This window comes from Cebidichthys violaceus, unplaced genomic scaffold (genome assembly GCF_023349555.1).
Source record: "Cebidichthys violaceus isolate CVI_PGR_0920_01 unplaced genomic scaffold, fCebVio1.0.p SCAF_37, whole genome shotgun sequence".
NCBI classification, from domain to species: Eukaryota; Metazoa; Chordata; class Actinopteri; order Perciformes; family Stichaeidae; genus Cebidichthys; species Cebidichthys violaceus.
Window position 1 is genome coordinate 1844014 of NW_027176561.1, and position 15813 is coordinate 1859826.

A 15813-nucleotide genomic window follows, 5' to 3' on the forward strand; every position below is an offset into this window, starting at 1 on the left:
TTGCTCCAGCACACAAAGGTGTTTACCTGCTTTACGTGATGCTGAGATTACCTCTGTCATTGTCCAGCTTTGCTTGTTGTTGAGGCAACCATGCGTTTCCATGGAAACCTGGTTCAGGGGTCAGCATGTTGCAGATACACTTTGCCAAACAAGATGTGAAAATGCAGTAAATTGAGCAGTCGTGACTGGACTTTGAGTGAATTCTGTGTTTTCATGCTGTGCTGTTTCCTCTTCATGTTAAAACACAATTATTGGTGTTTGTCCACTCATCCAGCTCCCTGAAACCTGCTATTCTTATTTGTAAGTCAAACAAAAGTGCAACAATTGCATGTCCCTGAAGCCCACGTGTGTGTATCTGCATTCAATTTCAAGTGTTAAAATGTTATTTTATCCGATTGTATTAGTATTCATTTAACCTTTCTATTTAATCTTTTTTGTTTTTGTTTGTGTCTTTGTGTCACGTGTGCGTTCAGTCAGAGGTGTGTGCATGGGTGTGTGCTACACGTGTACTTTTGTATTGTGGATATATATTTGTGTTAGTGTGTCAGGCCCGGTCCTGGTGATTATCTGTAGTACCGATGTGCTGTAACACAATGCCGGCTGGATTAATTGAAAACCGAGCCTCCTCCGAGCCATTATAGATCATTCGCCGTGATACGTAGTATCTTGTGCCTTGTCTTACCGTTGTCCATGTGCTGAAAGCGAGACCAACAGGACTGATAGACAGTACTCGCTTTCTCTGACCTGGTCAGCTCAACTCCATCGCTCACCTGAAGATCAGAGAATAATTTCTAAATCACCGTTTGTTGAGGAATGATCCAAAGTGAAGCGCTTGTTAAGTTCAGCCTTTAATGAGTAAGAACCCAAGGTTTAGGCTACTGTCACAGTAGTAGGCCAAGAGATAATGTATGTTAAATTAATTTCATGCAGGATATTTCACATTCCATATTTAATCTGATGCAGAGAAATGATAGAATTTATTGTATTATATGATCGTTTGTTAAAGGTTCTCAAATACGGAATACAGAGCAGGGATTGCCTCCGCACGGCTCTCAACATGGCGACAGCTGAGCCGGCAACTAACAGTGCGAACAGTGGAAACTGTGCAAACAATGGCAACAGTGCTGACAGGTAACAGTGTTGACCGTGGGGAGAGGGTGCACTATGTTCCTGTGGCAACGCTGTGGGTTGGGATGGCGTTATCAGTGGGATTACAACACACAGAGAAGGTGAGCGACTTCATTCTCTGCTCAAGTAGACATTACTGCACCATATCTTTACGTAGCAAACAGTGGGTTGCTGCCACATTGATGCTCTGAATGACCGATATAGAACCTTTGAGGACTCCAAAGAGCTGTTTGCTCTGACTTGTGCTCTAAAGGAATAGTTTGTTATTTTGGGAAATGCACTTATTCGCTTACTTGCAAGTATTAGATGAGAAGATTGATACCACTCTTAGGTTAAACTATTCCTTTAAGGTTAGGGTTAGAGAGGTTCAGGAAGAGGTCATAGACTGAAGATAAAAAGTGGACGTTGTCGCCGTGACGTCACCCATTGGTTTGTGGACTGCTGTACTAAAACCTCGAGTTTGTCATTTTTGCAAGAGGGTGGAGCTAATTACAACAGAACGCTGAATAAGACATTTTTAGATGTTAAAATGAACTTTCATGAACTGGGAACACACTGTGAAAGGGTTAAAGTTCTGAGACAACAACACAGACGGCTTCCAAACCAGACAAAGGTCAATCACAAGGTAGCCACACCCTAAAGTATGTCCTGCTTTATGGTCTATTTTATTCCAAATAGGAGCATAACTTACTAAATGAACATCATGCTGTATTGAAGAAGACTTGAAACTAGAGATTGAGACCATAAACTCATATAAACATAAAGTTTACAATGTTAACTGAGGAAATAGATCAAGTGAGAAGTAGGGGTTTATTTTTCATTGACTTTTATACAATCTGACTTCTTTATGCAACCAGAGGAGTCGCCCCCTGCTGGTTATTAAAAAACAATGCAAGTTTAAGTTTAAGGTACTTCTGCATTGACTTCACTTTTCAGACCTGGAGGTTGCCGCCTAGAATAGTTTTGGGTCAAGGTTCATGTTCTTATGTCAATCTTATGAAATATCTTCAAACAAACCGCCTGAGAGTCCACTCTTAGGCTAAATGGTGATATGTTATATAGAGTTATGGGTGACAAATACATATCGCTTCATTTTAAGGGGCCACAAGCCAAAAAGGTTGAGAACAACTGAGCTGGAACACTGTGTCCACACAAATTATGGAATAGAAACATGTGAGCGTCTCCTTCTGCGTTTACACCCTTTTTTTGCACTTTCTTTCGGTGTGTAGTTCCCTGGTTGTGCATGTTCACATGTGCACAATAGGTTCAAATTGTCGCGTCCCCATTATCATGTGTCTTCACCATCCTATTCACTCCTCCATTCATCACTGCTCTGTGCTGTACAAATAACAGGATGAGAAAGATCACAGCCTTGCCCTATATGTAAGATGACGAGGGAAATATGTTCTTAGGTTCAGACTTATTATAAGCAGGTTTGACTTCCCCTCTTTTTGTTTTACATCCTGCATCATGCCTGTTTCTAATATCAATGCATTCTTCTCATCTCATATGCTGTAATAGTAAGAAAGGTAATTAAAAATCCAACTTTTTATGAGCTTATTGGTTGTGATCAGATAATGATGTTGGATAAACAAACACATTGGGATCAACATTGTTAACAGCCAGCTTCTCCAAATCCAAAACGCTGCAAATTCAGCTAGTTTTACTGTGTATAGAGTCGGAGAGCTCTGTTAATATTCTTCTTTTTAAAGAGATGAAGTTACTTGATTACAGCCGCTGGGACTTTTTTATTATCTCCAGGTGTAATTTTACAATCTTCCCCTGATTGCCTCTGTTCAGTCACATCCAGTTAGAGCAGATGAGTAACCAAAACATCACCTCATTTCAGCAGCTTTTGTTCACATACACAGAGAAAGACCCGGTCTTCCTTGTAAACACGCCCACAGCAGATTGCACGAGAACAATCATCTCCATGGCAATATATTAGCAGATATGTGTGCATGTGTGGATGCATGTTTCACCCGAGAACATTGTGTTCAATTATATAAGACTCTTTATTCTCTAATCAACCAATGAGAAATTTAACATTTCATCATCGCTTTTATCAGCGATGGACGTCAAATAACATAAAAGGAAATGAGCGTCACCCAGAATGCCATTCAAAATGAGTTTATGTACAGGAGATCTGTTTCGCTAAAGTAACAATGTAAAATATTCCTCTTTCTTTTCCTTCTTGGGTATATGTTAACATTATGTATAAGAGTATAAGCCTTAAAATCTTTCTCTCTCTCTCTCTCTCTCTCTCTCTCTCTGTCTCTGTCTCTGTCTCTTTCTCTCTCTCTCTCTCTCTCTCTCTCTCTCTCTCTCTCTCTCTCTCTCTCTCTCTCTCTGACTGTCCTTAATCCATTTACTTCTTTTATCCACAGATTGCACGACTGATCACAAGATGTGGAACAATCACGGCGTTTGTGAAACTGGACGGGAAAACACAAAATATCTTTGTTGTCTTGTCTGTGTCCTCATTTCTGAAACTGACATGCTGCAACACATTTTTTTACGAATTCAATCTATTCTCAAAAACAGACAGATTAAATGTCCCAGTTGCGTGTGGTCTGTCTGTAACAGCCAAGAAACTACAACAACAAAAAAGAAAAGAAAAAAACTGAAAGACGTGTTGAATTGATAAATTAAGAACTGTCCTGGGACAAAGTTTGATCTATTATTCACAACTTGTGGCACAATTAGCATTAGGTCAGACTAATGAGGAATTGTTTACTGATACTCTGTTATGTAATGAGGAATCCACACTACGAGAAGTAATCAATGCCTACATTACATTATGTGTTCCGGCTAATAATAGACGCTACAATTACTGTGTTACCGTACTGCACTGCTCATAAACAGCCTGGCATGTACAATTCGGTTACAGCAGGCAGCAATTGAAAGTAATTCAGTTTGATATATTGTTTCAAATACCTGATTCAATCAGTAATTCACTTATCAATCTACAGCAGTTTCATGTAGGAACTATTTTCTTTCGACCATAATTCCTCCATGAAACTGCTGACAACAAGGTCTGTGGATTATCTTGAGTAACGCGTCATTATCACTGGAAAGAGACGTTGCCTTTGAGAATGTCAAATGTATTTTTTTGGCGCTTTGTGCGCCACAAACCAAGTCCCAATTAGTCCCATTATATAGGAGGCAAGGCAAACATCTCTACGGCGGCTATCTCTAAAACTAGACAACTCGCACCAGAACAATCTAGATTGATAAACAGCACTACAGGTCCGAGGAAAAATGTGTACTTTTGAGTTAAGGGTGAATTGAACCATTAAAATCATTAAACCTAAACACTATTCTCACTTAAGAAACCAGAGGTTTGTGTTCTATAATATGTGTAAACTTAACACTGTAGTTGTGTGCAGGCACAAGCATTAAAAAGGCCTTTTCTCAGGTAACCTAGAAACTCTCATGAGAAAAACAAAGTGTTGCTCTGATCTCACCTAATGTCTCTCTATATTGAATCTGGCCAGAGATCAGTTTGGAGCTCCTGGGGATGTCTCTGAATATGATTGAGCAGCAAATAATAAATCCATTGCTGACTTTTTCCAGCAATCCAATTTGTGCAATTGACAGTATATATTTTTTAAAATGGCTGGTGCTATACTGTATCTTGTTTTGGGGTTTTTTCAACACAATGATGCAGCTGTTTGCTCTTCTCACAACTGTATTGAAAGATGGTTGGCGTCACTTACAGAATAACAGTGTCACCACCACAGATCCGTCACATGCCTTCATTCATCTCTAGAAACTAATGAACTGCACACAGCTGCTGCTGTCCAACTGTCACTTTCAAAAAAAGATATTGATGCTTCAGGTTATTCAAGCAGTAAAAACAAGCACGTCGAATGCTTCACTGTTGTGGAACGTGATGGCTTTGTGTCTGAGTTACAGCCCTGAGCAGCAAGTAGGTCCTGTCTCTCCCTGTTGTCCCTCTCTTTTCACTTGAGTTCCCCTCTTCTCTTTCCTCATCTTTCACCTCCTGTCTCCTTTGTTCTCCCTTTCTGCCACTTATGAGTTCTTAGTCTCTTTGGTGTTACCTGTCAGTGATCAAATACTGTATGATACCATGTTTACTGTGTAGGACTGCAACAACTTTTCCTTCATGTGCAAACAGGAATGCCAGTCATATTAAAGGCACAATACAGTATGTATAACCTATGTACTACATAAACATTCACACACATGGCGTATGAACGTTTCTTTACAATAAGACCCATCGTTCAAATCTTATTTGTAAAGCGCTTTTCATACAAATTTGTGCAACTCAAACCCTAACGGTAAAACAATTGGAGACGTTTGCAAAAGAAAAATAGAACATGATAGATGTGAAATTTTAATGTAAAAACAATGAATTATATAAAATGTCATAAGAATTCAAATAGATGAAAGGCAATAAAAACCTTTAGAATGGCAAAACAATTACTGAAAAATAAATTATAGGATATAGATTTTTAAGTTATCAGCACTTTTAGCGACAGATCGTGATTTAAGATCAGTGCAAATAAATATAAAGCTGAGCTAAAAGGCATGTGCGTTTTCTTTTTCTTCTTCACTTCGGAGCAACTAAAAGACATGTTTCAGAGAGGCCCTCCTGGTTCACACATTGCAGACATCAGATGAACAGACCATGCAGAGTTTTGTCATAAAAAAGAAATTAAATCAACATGAAAACTGTTGATGTGATGATTATGACTGAGTATTCTCATTGTGCCTTTACGGTTTGTCTGAGTCCTCTCCTGCCTCATCTCCTTTATAGTCTTAAGGACAGAAGACGGCATGAAGCTGATTCTCTGATTAACTTGCTTTGCAGACTGGAGATTTGGCACTAAGACCTGAATAAATGTCACACATCAAATCACTTTTCCAAAACCTGTTTGGAGTTGGGACAAGTATCAAAATGAAACACTAAGATGGCACGACAAAGATGCCCCAGGGCACAAAACCGACCTGTAAAGCCCCGCACGGAGCCCTCTCCACCAGAGCAGTTGCATAATGGGAGCTACTTTGATTGTGTGTGTTCAACTGATTAATCCGGCTTAGAGAGAATATTAATGCCCGAGTTCCCAAACACACATGAACGGAATCATAATGCTCTCATTATAATCATTGGGCGCTCATTTACATCTGATGCAGAGAGCAGCTGTGCCAAAAAGGGCTGTTGCTGATGTCTGTTATGTAAGGAGCCCAAAGTGCCTTCACACTTCTCATCACCAGGGGTTGTAGTTTTGTTGCAGTGGGTTATTATTCAAAACAATCCTCACCACATGACTCTAATAAAACCAGAGAGGAGGGAGGGGGGGGCATACATAAACAAAGACATGTCTCTCCTGCTGAGAGGAGAGACTGTTTTAAACTGGAGTAACCAAACAAAATAATCTAACAATCTACTGTACCCTAGCAAGCCTAGTGAGACAACATGTTTGTTTTTATTCTGGAGGGGGAAAGCATCGAGGCAAAAGAGAGAGTGCATTGTAGTTCAAACAATGCAGTTTATTGTAGACATGTCTGAAACACATAAACAAACACTCTTACACATAGAAGTTACAGAAAAATTAGGTCATTTTAGTTCAAACCCAGCCTTTAAGGCATATTCGTTTTTTTACTGAAATATCCAAAGTCAGAAAACTGAAACTGTGTTACTGAAAATATATATATATATATATATATTTTTTAGAGAGTGATGACCAGAGTTTGTGTAACATGCTCAAGGATGGAGGAGAAATGAGGGACTGACGTACGGACATGATGGGGTTTGAAGAAGTAGGCCACCAGGCCGGAGAAAAGTGGACACTGCAAAACAATACAGAGAAAGAAAAGCAGGATAGTATTCATTAACTTTATTGAGCTCATTTTATACCAGATTTGCTTTCTTATATCTGGCTCTGGTGGTTTAATGTTTGTGTCACAGCAGGTGGAGGACAGATGGAAAGAGACAGAGAAACATGTGACAACAAGACGGGCAGAGATTTTAGATTGTAACGTCGATGAAAGGCGGTGAGGGGATGCGGCATGTGTTCTGGTCCGACTTGTTAAGCGTGTGCATGCAGCTCATGTGGGTTCATGTTTACATGGGTCATGTTTTGGTAAGTAGGCCAAAACACATGGCATATCACGCCGATTCATCAGGGATAAGCAAATCCTCAACAGCATGGCGGTGGCCCATCTTGATTCACCTTTAAACGGTGAAATAGAAATTTGGGACACAGCCTTCTGTGTGTCTGGAGGACTAAATGTCAATCGCTGTGTCACTGCTGGACTCACTGCTAGCAAGCTAATTATTTGGTCACTTAGGTGTTATTTAGGTCAATCAGCAGGTCAAAGAAATGGCTCCTTACACAGCTTTCTAAAAATGTTTCTAAAAATAACTCTGAACCTTTACCTGGTTAATACAGTGTGTCTTTTGATTTTGGAACTTGCAAATGTGTCTTGAATTATCTGCAAAGTGTGAATCTATGACTGCATTTGTATTTAGCTTAAAGGATAAAAAATGGCCTCTAGAGAAGGACTCTCTAGAGTTCTGCAGGGATGACGTATTTGTGTCAAGGCAAGGCAAGGCAAGTGTATTTGTACAGCACATTTCAACAACAAGGCAATTCAAAGTGCTTCACATAAAACCATTAAAAAACATCAAAACATAAGGCAAAAGAAATGGAGATTTAAAAACAATTAAGAATATTGATTGAAACATTAAAAACAGTCATTAAAACACTAAAAAGTAGTATAAGAAATACTAGTAAAATTTACTTAACTTTAACTAGTAATCAATTTCTGCATTTTACTAGTAAATACTAGTAAAATGCAGAAATTGATTAATATCCTTGAATCTGGTTCAATTAAAGGCAGCAGCAAACAGAAAAGTCTCAGACCTGCAGCTTTCTGGGACTTTGTTCCAGATATGTGGAGCAGAAGAACTGAACGCTGCTTCTCCATGTTTAGTTCTGACTCTGGGAACAGACAGTAGACCAGTCCCAGACGACCTAAGGGTCGGGATGGTTCATAGGGTAACAGCAGATCAGAGATGTATTTTGGCCCTAAACCATTCAGTGCTTTATAAACAGCAGGATTTTAAAGTCAACTCTTTGTTGGACAGGAAGCCAGTGCAAAGACCTCAGAACTGGAGTGATGTGATCCACTTTCTTGGTCTTAGTGAGGACTCGCGCTGCAGCGTTCTGAATCAGCTGCAGCTTTCTGATTGACTTTTTGATTGACACACTGTGATTGAAGCTGAGCGCTGACTTTCAATCGTTCGTCCTTGGTACCAAAAACAATTACTTCTGTTTTATCTTTGTTTAATTGAAGAATATTCTGGCACATCCAGTTGTTGATTTGTTCAATGCATTTAGCCAGCCTCTGTATGGGCTTATAGTCCCCTGGTGATATCATTCTTGTCAGAAGTTAGCATCACACTGGTTCCACGCTACAAAAAGCCAACGGGATTTTTCCATTTGATTATGGATTATTCCATAAATTAAGCCCTGTGGCAATCACAAGTTAATCATACTTAAATGTTTTGTTCAGCAAGCTAATAATAATAAACACCACTTCTATGATTTTTGAAGCGTAAATGCAATCGACAGAAGTAAAAAGCTAACGTTTAGCCGCAGGCAAATGAGTGAGTCACATGAGTGCGAGTAGACACAACCAGGCTGTGGAGGCGGACTAGTGACAGCGTTCTGTCGTCTCATTAAGACACTTGTTAGCAGAGGGGTATTTACTGACGTCTTTTCTATCTGGAACAAAATGTTAAATTACCGTAAACTTGTGTTAACCGCAGACCTTATTTCAGCCATCTAACCAAAAACCCATTTAAAAATCCCAATGAGTTCGAGACGAGGGAACTGGATGTGCAAAGTGTGCCAACTCATTTTGTGGGTTTTAGGACGCATTACTGCAGCACACTGTCTTTCTCTGCCCAGAGGAATAGATGGAGGATGTGCGAGAGGAATGGAGAAAACGATGATGATGGGGGCCGCCTTGTCGGCCCTTAAAAGCACCCGAGTGATGGATGGTTTGTCAAACACTCTGATTGCCACAGGTCAAGAACACAGAGCAGCCATGGGTATAATTTAAGATCTGTCAAGTGTGTGTGAAATTTGAAACTTTTCAACGTTTGATGGCTCGGACTAAAACACATGTCAGCCATTATGAATCCAAAGGCCAACATTTCCCAAAGATAACACAAGCGCTGGATTGTACGTGCTCCTTCAGCTGCTTCTTGGAAGGTGTCAACGACTGTCCTCATACATCCTCGTCTCTTTCTCCGGAGCAGCTGTCGACGAGCAAATGGATCGCACATTTCTTCCGCAGACACATACAAGCATGCCAGGATTGTTACACGACACGCATGCACACACACACGCGCGAAGACGCTCCTACATGTAGATGTGCATGCACACATGAACACGCAGCTTCCAGGTTGTGGAGCAAAACCAGTAATCAGGGTAGGTCATTAATCGCAAAGGTTTGTTAACTGCTCTTATGGTTGAGCTAACAGTCTTCTCTCTCAGGTCAACAGGCTCCAGCTGAAAAACAATCCTTTTTCCTGTCGGTGGTAAACAAGCGTTCTCTGAAAGACAATCTGTCCTAAGAGGAGAACCGCTGTGTTTGTGTGTGTGTGTGTGTGTGTGTGTGTGTGTGTGTGTGTGTGTGTGTGTGTGTGTGTGCGTGTGTGTGAGCTTTTGCATGCACATATGTGTACATTTGTGGGTGTTACCACACTTTCAAGGCAGATGATTCATTACAGACAAGCCATGGGGTCGGGGGCCCTGTCAGCGACTGTTGTCATGGAAGCGAGTGTTGGAAGCGGCAGATCTCCTTTCAGTATCATCTTCAGATTGTTGGGACATCGACTTTGCTTTTTGTCTCTGTTTCTCCTTATTGTCTCTCTCTACTGTCGTGTCTCTCCTGCTCACGCTTTTTGCTTCTCTGAGACGATTTCTTGTTTTTGTTAGTTTTCATTCTATATGGATATATATCATATTTTATATCTTTAATCCATGTTCAGACTACTACCTCTGCTATGCTAAAACATGTGCTGGACATGTGCAATGTAGCATTTTTCTATTTCCCAGTGCAAGAAGCAGCAAGACTGTTAAAATGGCTCCCTGGTGGACACACACCAGGCCAGGCTTCCTTTTCTCACAGAATCTGCAATCACAGTAATTTCAACACTGTAGCACACAAGCACGCACACAAACCCACTATACTGACACCCTGTGACCCAGCTGTATGTGTGGCTGCCATACATACATTATCTATCGATCTCTCCTCTGTCCTTATTTATGTTGAAACCGAGGCCTGCCTCGGTAAACTGGTGAGAGGAAATTCAGAGGAGACATCTGTGAGACGGATTGTATTTGCCTATTTGACATATGATTGTATAAATGTTATGTGACATGGGGCAGGTTTAGAAACGTCCCTTTGTAGCTGTTTTGCATCACTTTGTAGTCATTTTGCATCTCTGTAGTCGTTTTGCGTCTTTTTGTGGTCGCTTTGCATCTCTTTGTGGTTGTTTTGTGCTTCTTTTTGTTTGTGTTGCGTCTATTTGTGGCAATTTTGCATCTCTTTATGGCTCTTTTGTGTCTCAAGATATTTGTTTTGTGTCACTTTGTTGTAATTTTGCGTCTCTTTGCAGATATTTTGTACCTCTCTGTAGTTACTTTGCATCTTTTTCTAACTGACTTTCTAACAAAAAATGTCAACTCAACAAACATTCAACTCATGCAGAGGTTCTGGTAAACCAACTCCTAAGCCTCTGACTCTGGTCGGGGGAGACTCCCCTCTGGCCTTGCCTCTGTATGTGGAGGCCTCAGTGGACATACACTGCGGCATGTGCAGACAAGTACAGACATTAGATGATGTTGACAAAGCCCAGTTTTTCTCTTTAGTTAACATTTCATTGCTCATTCACATGAATGCAAGAATGAATGATGACATCGCTCCAACGACATGTGTTGTAACTTGTAACCATAGAAATGAGGACAGGATTTGCACTTAATTAGCAATGAGAGGAAGGGTGGGGAAAATAACAGCAGATGGTAGGAATGAGATATGAGGTAATGGACTTTCAGGCCTAACAGACAGAAACCACACAAATGCCTTTGGCGCTTTGCAGCTGTCTGGTTATCCAAAGATAACTGTGAAAATGAAGGGACTTGTGTTTAAAGGTGTGTACCTGTGTATTGCAGCGAATGCATGACGATCTCATCTGAGCCTGGATCAGTAATATCATCCTGAGAAGATGAATATTCAGTCCCAGTATGCTGGTATCCCTACTCCGTTCTTATTTAATATTCCTATTTTATCTCACAGACATAATCTCTGCAATAATCTCTTCAGGGTCCTTGCATTATCTATTCAGCTGTCTAAATTTATGTCTATTCCTCTATTCTCTTATCAAACCCCTGTCTCTCTCTCTCTCTCTCTCTCTCTCTCTCTCTCTCTGCAAATGCCTGTGGTCGCTTCTTCCTGTCATGACTGTCAGATGCAATATTATCTAGATGGAGGCAGAGCGCTATCGACAGACAACGGGACAAATACTGTGTGCGGAAGCAGCATGGACAGACACACCATGGTAAATGTCAACTTTAATTGGATGCCTATCGTTTAGATATTGCCCGTCAAAAGACCAAATAAACAGCGTGACTCCCAATGACAGGATGTGAAGCTAACGTGTACCTGAGGGTATTAAATTCAGCCATCTCTTGTATCAGCAGCTGCTGACGGAGGACAAATACCAAGTCAAAAGTGAACTGAAGGGCACTCCGGCTTGCTCCTTGTCTGTTTGTTTAGCTCATTAGCACATGCTAACCATGTCACATCTAGTTCACCTTACCACAAGCATACAACCATAGTTGATGAGGCTTTAGGTGAGCTGAAGAATACTGAAGCAGCAGCATTAGTGCAGTTTCCGTTTAAAGGTTATTTTCAATTAGATCATTTGTCTACAAAACCACTTAAAGACGAGCAACAGAGCTTTTCTACCTCTGCAGTTTCTAGCACCATTGGCTCCATGGATGACAATTTCATTTTGTCAGTGGGCCCACCAGACTGAAACATCTCATTGCCATTGAATTTTGTACAAACACTGAGATTCCCCGGAGGACGATTTCTACTGATTTTGAGGATCTCCTGATTTTAGATATTTTAGTTTGTTCCAATGACATTTGTTATAGACATTAATGTCCCTCTCACGATGAGTAGAAATCATTTTTGTAATTCTCTGACATCACGTCAAAATTTGTGTTCGTCCAATACTTTGGTTTATGACTAAATACCAGGTTGTAACCTCCAGGTTGCATTCTTTCTAATGAACAGCAGGGTGCGACACTGGTTGCAAAAAGATGTCTGTTTGTATAGAAGTCTATGAGAAAACGGCCCTACTTCTCTCTTGATTTATTACCTCAGTAAGCATTGTGAACATGAGTTCATGGTCTCAATCGCTATAGTTTCAAGTCTTCTTCAATACATTATGATGTTCATTTAGTAAATTATAATCCAATTTAGAGTAAAAAAAACGATAATGCAGGGTATGCTTTAGGGCGGGGCTACCTTGTGATTGACAGGTCGCTACAACAGCTTTGTCCGATCTGGGTGTTTTCAGTTTATGAAAGTTACAGTAATTGTAACCTTTTTTGATTGCCTAAAAATGTCTTATTCAGCGATTGGAGTGATTTAACCGTCACATCTTTTTTTTCAAATGTAATTATCCATTGAGGAGTACAGCTCCATTAGAAACAATGACAACATGACAACTGGGAAATTCCATCTGCTAAGATCATGTGATACAATAGAAGCAACAGAAGAGCTATTAAATAGGCCCTGTAGATTATATTGTCAACTGCTGCTCCCAAATTAAAGAATGAAATTTCAATCTTGATGGCATGTAAAATTATGGCTTCAGCCTGGAAATATTGATACTTCAAGCACACATTTCAGTCAAACACCAGTCAGGACATCATCCAGGTTGAAGAGGAGAAAGTAATGACGGGTGACGAAGTCTTACAGGAGGAAAAGGGAAGAAGCACCCTGTAGTTTAGCACACTGACCTATTGATGCCGATTCAGGTGAAAGATACAAACCAGATTACAGCCGCACAGAGAGTCGGAGGGAGACAGATTAGTGGGCATTTGAAAAGGGAGAAGGGAGAAGGATTTAGCTGGATGAGGGAGAGGAGAGAGGATTATGGAAGCCAGAGCCTGAATCCTAAAATAATCCTCTCAGTATACTGGGCTTCATGCGCTGTGGGGCAGAGGCCAGTTTGAGCTATAAAATTGTCATTGCATTCGTGCGCCGCAGTTTGAACGTCCAGAAAGCACTTCCGAAGGTGTGATCATCACCATCACCACCTCTGTTGAGGACGTGTTTGATTTCCCCTTTAGTTTCTGTCTCTTGAGCCCAACACACACACTCAAAGTGCGCACACACACACACACACACACACACACACACACACACACACACACACACACACAGTAGCAGGCGCGTTCATTCCATTTGCCTTAATCTGGAAAGCTGGTCGGGAGCTACATGCCTGTATTCGAAGCTCTAAGCTCCTCCTTCTTTCTGTGCTCCATGTTCTAATTTGGGTATTGCCATGGTTACATAAGATTCAGGGTCAGCGGGTCACTGACGTTGCAGACGAACACCGGATGGATGTGTGGCTGCTTCATGGCGACAGAGGGACAAAATATAACCACAAGAAAGACGGCAGATGAGGATCAGGAAGGAAACCATCAGACTGACAAAACCACGTTGAAATGGGAGGAAGAGGAAGTTTACAAGCAGAGAATAAAATAAAACAAACACTTTCGGCCTTTTTTCCCAGCATTGTATTTTTAAAAGTGTGCATTCAGTAAGAAGCAAACACAGTACTGCTTTGCATTTGTGTTCTAACATTGTTTTTTTGTGCAATTGCACAAGTGTGAGAGCGAGGATCTGTAGAAAAGTATAGACAGCAAACAGTAGAGAGGTGTAAGAACATCAAGCATGCATAGGTGGTGCTGAGAGAATGTATTTTAAAGTATGAGCTTTGATTTAGACATGATTCAGGACCGAAGCGTTCACAGTGGAAAAAGACAGAAAGACAAGGCGGAGACTCACCACGCATGCACTGCAGAGACTTGGGAAAGGGAGGGGTGTGAAAGCCCTGTGTTGCTCCACTAACCTACTTACCATAATCTCTCTCTTCTCCTCATTTCATAACTGCGCCCGAGTTACACGATACACTCATCATCGTACCTTGCCAATCAATTATTTCCATCTGCACTGTTATTAATGGCTTTTGTTTGTGTCGGAGGGTGTTTCTGCTTTCTTTCTCTTGCATATCCGCATTGCAAAGGAAAACCACACAAATGGCAGTGTACCCAGTGAACTCTGCATACATACAAACACATACAGTTGTGGTCAAAAGTTTACATACACTTGTAAAGAACATAATGTCATGGCTCTCTTGAGTTTCCAGTTATTTCTACAACTCTGATTTTTCTCTGATTGAGTGATTGGAACAGATACTTCTTTGTCACAAAAAACATTCATGAAGTTTGGTTCTTTCATGACTTTATTATGGGTTAACAGAAAAAGTGACAAAATCTGCTGGGTCAAAAATATACATACAGCAACATGAATTAGCAATTTTGGTGACTTAGAAAGTTGTGTCAATGAAATGAGCTTCATAGCATGGCCTCTTAACTTCTTGTGAGTGATTATGAGTGACTACAGCTGGTGACTTCTCTGAGGCCATTTAAATAGGGCTCATTGGATACAAACGCCCACAAACGCTACAATGGGAAAGTCAAAGGAGCTCAGCATGGATCTGAAAAAGCGAATCATTGACTTGAACAAGTCAGGAAAGTCACTTGGAGCCATTTCAAAGCAGCTGCAGGTCCCAAGAGCAACAGTGCAAACAATTGTTTGTAAGTATAAAGTGCATGGCACTGTTTTGTCACTGCCACGATCAGGAAGAAAACGCAAGCTATCACCTGCTGCTGAGAGAAAATTGGTCAGGAGGGTGAAGAGTCAACCGAGAACCACCAAAAAGCAGATCTGCCAAGAATTAGAAGCTGCTGGAACACAGGTGTCAGTGTCCACAGTCAAGCGTGTTTTGTATCTCCATGGACTGAGAGGCTGCCGTGCAAGAAGGAAGCCCTTGCTCCAAAAGCGGCACCTTAAGGCTCAACTGAAGTTTGCTGCTGATCACGTGGACAAAGATAAGACCTTCTGGAGGAAAGTTCTGTGGTCAGATGAAACAAAAATCGAGCTGTTTGGCCACAATGCCCAGCAATATGTTTGGAGGAGAAAAGGAGAGGCCTTTAACCCCAAGAACACCGTGCCTACCGTCAAGCACGGTGGTGGTAGTATTATGCTGTGGGGCTGTTTTGCTGCCAATGGAACTGGTGCTTTACAGAGAGTAAATGGGATAATGAAGAAGGAGGATTACCTTCAAATTCTTCAAGATAACCTAAAATCATCAGCCCGAAGGTTGGGTCTTGGGCGCAGTTGGGTGTTCCAACAGGACAACGACCCCAAACGCACATCAAAAGTGGTAATGGAATGGCTAAATCAGGCTAGAATTAGGGTTTTAGAATGGCCTTCCCAAAGTCCTGACTTAAATCCCATTGAGAACATGTGGACAATGCTGAAGAAACAAGTCCATGTCAG